Source organism: Parasteatoda tepidariorum, chromosome 4 (assembly GCF_982258835.1).
Source record: "Parasteatoda tepidariorum strain Cologne lab strain chromosome 4, Ptep-v5.0, whole genome shotgun sequence".
Taxonomy (NCBI): Eukaryota; Metazoa; Arthropoda; class Arachnida; order Araneae; family Theridiidae; genus Parasteatoda; species Parasteatoda tepidariorum.
The window spans coordinates 14,572,541-14,578,621 of record NC_141758.1 but is presented as its reverse complement, the minus strand read 5'-3'; positions in this window follow the sequence as shown (position 1 = coordinate 14,578,621).

The following is a 6,081-nucleotide window of genomic DNA, read 5'->3' as shown; positions in this document are numbered from 1 at the left end:
GGCCCTTTGTTAACGTGTGCCGAATTTTTGACTCAAATACATATAATTTGCTATGTGAGTTATAGTGGTAGTTACAAAAATTACGAAATTACGTAGATGAATTGAGTTTTGACCACTTCTAAGATGAGTTTTCGAACTGAAAGGAGACTACTTACCATCAACATCAAACTGCCTGCAATTTGTCTGTGGAAAGAACTCCCCTAACCAATAAATCTGGGATAATCTGCAACTATGGAAATAAGAAATAGCGCATTTAAATGAGGGGAGAATCTCTCTCCCCTTTTTCCCTTTCTCTCTCCGAGTCAAGCCAAAACCTGTCTTAAATATTAACCAGCACTCTTACTCGAAATCGTTAAGCCATAGTTACCACAGTTCCAGATTAATGGTGAGAAATTTTTTTCCATGTATGTGATCATTCCTCCATCGTAGATCTATGATGCAAGTATTGTGTACTACATACTCATGCGATATTGTTAACCCTTTGCGTAACAGCAAAATTTGATTCAAAATTTTATATAGGCAGCAGCTGGTATCGTAGACCATGAATTAATTCTAAGTAAAGAGATCTTGTTGAGCTAAATGCTGTTTAACCCCTTGGGGACGGGTGATTCATAAAAGCATTCGTACAAAATCAGAATGTATATAAATAAAAAACGGTAACTGAAATGTAGGAATTGCTAATGTGACAGACTTATTTTGCTTTTACTTTAACCCCTTGGGGACGGGTGATTCAGAAAAGCATTCGTACAAAATCAGAATCAGGATGAAATTAAATAAAAAACGGTAAATTAAATGTCGTCGTTGCTAATTTGACAGACTTACTTTGCTTTTACTTTAATTATTGTTAGTTTAATTATATATATAATCAATGATAATTCAAAGTATAACTAAATAGTTTTATTTTGAACAAAGTAATGGTGAATGAAATAAATCAAACAATTATAGCTCCGCCCACAAATAAACTGCTAAGGAAACACTTTGATTACCAGTTTTATATTTTTACTCTGATTGATACGGTTTTATGCTGTCACGTATTTGTGACAGTCGGCGCGAAAGGGTTAATTATTGTTAGTTTTATCATATATATAATTAATGTTAGTTCCAAGTATAACTAAATAATTTTATTTTGAACTAAGTAATGGTGAATTAAATATATCAGACAATTATAACCCCGCCCACAAATAAACTGCTAAAGAACTACTTTGGTTACCAGTTTTATCTTTTTGCCCTGATTGATACGAATTTATGCTGTCACGTATTTGTGACAGTCGGCGCGAAAGGGTTAAAAAACTTAAGTTGACAACCATGATAGTAACGCATATTGATATATGTGCTTAATTTTTGTAAGAATGGTTACTAAAATACAGTGAACGAGGATGTTAAGAAGCAAATAGTTTCAAATTTTTGGAGGTTTGTAATACATTTTTGATACTTTCTTGCTGCCCGACAAGTAATACTGTGGCGGAAAGGGCTAACGGATTAACGTTTTAAAAACAGAAAGTAGAAATTCATGCTGTTGTGATTCACGGAACAAGACAATATGAAAGTATTCTGTAAGCGGATGACGAAGAATTGTAGAAGCGAAACTAGGGGCTTATTTTATCAGAGATTCGGTATTGATTTCGCTAAAAAGTGATTTCTGACGGAAAATATTTTTCGTAGGGTTGCATATTTCGGAAATAATTTTTTTTATGTACCTATCGTTGAAAAGCCGACCCAATTTTGAGTTTCTGGGTACCAATGTTCCAGTAGACAAGGGAACTCAAGGATTAGGTATTGAGAGAAATTTTGTCTTTTTGATGAAACTTACCCGCATTTGCGTTTACTGGGAGAGGAAAACCACGAAAACCTCCACCGGTTAGTCTAACGGCAAGAGTACTCTAACCCATGATCCCTCTATCACAGTTGATATTTTACGTCATCACGGTGGTCGGTGCGATCCAGGTGCGGAATTCGCATCGACCAGCCATCGCTTAGAACCCGGTTCACCTAATTGGGAGGTATACGCTCTTTACTCTGAGCCAGCACGACTCAGGAAGTGACAATTTGGCATAACACTTGAGTATCAAAATCTGAGAAAAATAATAGCTGGTTTCAAGAGGTGCGATTAGCTTAACGCTGTTTTCCGAACCTCTGTTCCCAAGGTAAATAAAAAAATACTTGAAGCAATGCGATGATTTTAAACTATATATATATAATCTTGCCGTTAAGAATTATCTGGGCTATAGAACAGGCAAGCAACTTAAACATTTAAAAAGTAATTAAACTTTTTTAAAAATCACCAATTTGCGAAATTTTTTCACCTAATTGAAAGTTATCAAAATCACTGCTTTATTCTCAGCTTTTTCAAATTTTTATAAGCTCAGGTAATGCAGCATTAGAGTAAGTTTTTAAGTATTAAAAACTTAGACCACAAACGCTTTTCTTTTCACATAACTGAGGCTTTTTTCCATCTTGACGCTTTGCTCCATTTTTAAAATTGGGTATAGACAACGCTGGCTTTAGGTAGGCTAAACTTGACCAAACAATCATGAATAACAATTGCAAACTCACAGTAGTTATAACAGTAGCATATTAGTCGCAAAAACGCATCATTTCATATACCGATGGAGCCTTCGAAGAACCTCGTTTTTTAACTCTAGGAAGAACGCTGTAATGAAATACGAGTATAAAATAACCAAATATGTGTTTGACGCGGAGAGAATGTATAAGACCATTTATCAATGTTCTACTATTTAATGCAATGAGAAATACTTAAGACAAATTCATTCATTTCCTAAATTACGCTAGGAAAACAAAAACTGAATTTATATCTTGGCTACCTGCAGTGCTGCACGAAAAGGAAGATCACTAAATTACTTGGGTTCAGACTAGAGTTGGCCAAAAATGTAATAGATTACATTTTTCAGTTACAGTAATCAATTACTTGTAATCATGATTACAACTCCCCATTATTTTGATTACAACAGTAATTACGATTACATTAATCGATTACAGTAATCAATAACTTGATTACAATTCACCAAATAATTTGATTACAACTGTAATCGCGATTCCAAGTAATCATGATTACTTATAATCACAACAAAAACGATTACTGGTAATTATGATTACAAGTAATTAAAATATAATCGTGATTACAAGTAGTCGTGATTACATGTAATCAAAATATATGATTTAATGATAAATTTTGATAATGTTGCGAGACCGTAAAGGAATAGCTGACAACCCAAAAGTCTTCGTTTCTCACTATATTTAATGTGGTAGTAAAGAGTAAATTAAAGCAAACTTAACTTATTCAATTTTGTTAGCACTCTAAACTTTCTCAACGCACAATTAGGTAGACCTTATACTTATTTTTTTCATAAAAACGTGTATGTTATTAGTTCACTATTATACACAGTACAAATATATAAAACTTGTGTGATAATGTTAGCAAATATTATATTAAACATTATATTCGTTTCATATATTAAAAAATGTAAGTATTAATTAAATATATTCGTTTAATTTGACGATAAAAACCATTGTTTATCATATAACTTTCACTTAATTTTAACCTAACCAATCCACCTTCTTCTTTTGATCTTTGAGCTGGGCACCTGAGCCGTGCAGTGGCCCCTATAGGATCCATCATGTTTATTTTGATAATTGTGGAAGGAATTTTAAGGTTAGCAGTCTATGTGGTGGCTGTTAGCGGGATTCAAGCACCTTGCTTGAGTAAATAATAATAATGGAAATTATACGAAGCAGCTTGCTTTAAATTATGTGTGGCTCTAAATATAGTTCGATAGTCAACGTGGGGAAACAAGTTTTCAGTATTGTTGAATTTAATGCCATGGATAGATCTGTGATTAATTATTATAATTTTTTTTGATAATTGTGATATCAGGCGTCGGATGTAAAGTGAGCAGCTATTGGTCGTAATTTTATATATTTTTTGTAATTTTCAAAATTGAAAGAACCAATCCACCTTAGTTTTGAATATGCTTTAATGTTATTTATCTCTAGTTTAGTAGTGGTAAATAAAATAAGGCAAATAATTATTTACCACGCCTTTTAACAAATTTACAATAGAGAACTTCATACTCCAGTTTTTCTTTTCTTTTCATCTTGATTATAGCCACTCTTCAAATGTCACTTACCTGGCTTATCCACTCAGTTCTTCAATTATAGAGACACAAAACTAAAATAAACGTTAAAATGTGAAACAATAAAGTTACGTTAAATAAAGGAATCAACGCTATATGACGAAATGTAAGTCTATAAACTACAAAAAAAAAGAAACAAAAAATTAAATTTTTTAATTTTTCATGCTATTAGTTTCCGTTTTCTCCCTATAATTCACCTAAAAATTAGCAAAATTTCTGAACAGTCCCCTTAGGTACATAGCGTTCTAAATCAGCTTTATTTACTTCCTTTTCTGAAAATAGAAAATTTTTGTTTACAGCTCTAGTCAATTAAAGAAATATTTACAATCCGTGGGTTGTTTTAAAGTTCATCGAAACTAGAGTAATACCGTGAGAGTTTCATTTTAGAGTGAACCACGATCCTGGAACCACAGATCACTACTGAAATCTCCCCCTCAACTATTGACTGTAAATACTAAAGACCTCTCTAATCATTAACAGGAATTTTCTAGAAAAATGCTTCGTCTATCCGGTCTCCGAAAGAAATTTACTTACTTGGAGATAAAATTAATTGTTTACTTAGATCGATGCATTTAGGTTTTTTTTTTTCTTTATCAAGTTAAGATTAATGCTTTTAAAATTGTCACTAAGTCAAAAATATCAATTATTCCCTTAAATTAGAAAACAACAGCTTATTCAACAATAGGAACCCCATAAGCGATGATTCCCTATAGCCAAAATCTTTTATCTAAAATCTATTAAAAGATATTTTTTGCATACTGCGGTAGTGTTGCTGGAAACAGTAATTGCAGTAGTATAACGTGCAAAATAATAATAAAAAAGGGATGGCACTAAATAACTTTTGATCTAATAATCAGATTTTCACTTTCTAGAACCCAATGATTCAGGTTTCTGACCCCCAAAATGTAAAAAGGCAGACGAAATTCAGGAGATAGGGTCTTCATAGTTTGGTCTGAAGAACGGCTTAAAGTTGAGATCCCTTAATGTTATTTCTTTTTTATTTCGAAATTTCTCGAGAACTTTTTAAAGAATTCAAAAACTTTTTACAAACAATTATAAAAATCATTTATCCAAAGCTCATTTCATACGAAAAATAACTTTTAATAAATTTTTATTATTTTATTTCGTTATTGCCGGAAAATTTATGAATTTTACAATTATACAGTATACAATTTTCTGCGTCATTTTAACGAATGCAAATTTGCATGGCAATGAATAGCAACTAGTCGAATAGTTCCAGAAAAAAAAGAGTTGCATAAAAGTATTTAGGGAGTTGTGTTTTTATAATATAATTATGTGCAAAAAGTTTTCCATTTGCTTAAAGGTCTCGAGATATGATCCCAATAATTTATATAATATAGAATTATATGGAATAATAAAAGTAAGGGGTTTAAACTTTTGACCTCCCCCTTGACCAAACTATTGGGACCATCTTTCCCATATTTTGGCTACCCCCATTACTTTCGAGGTTTAGAAATTCGAATCCGTTGGAAAAAAATCTGTCATCTGAACTGGCAAAGTTATAAATTAAAATGACATCTTCCTCAATTTTGTAAATGTGGTCATATCTAACCTATGATCGTCTAGCACATGATCCGCCAACCTCTGAGGATATTTTTCGTCATCACTATTGTCGGAGCGAGCAGGGTACAGAATTTGTTTCGCTTAGCAATTGCTGGGATTCGAACCCGGTTCACCTCATTGAAAGACAAACACTTTCTGAGCCACCCCGACTCTGCGGTAGTCATTGACAACTCTTTTCGTTGGAAAAATTTAATGAACAAATGGAAGAACAAAATGTTACGGACTATGAAGGTAAAAACGTAATCGATCGTATATTGTTCAACTGCTGACCAAAAAGACAGGACAGTGAAAAAGTTCCTATCCCTATATTTCTTCTCACATTTAAAAAAATGGAGAAAAAAATAAA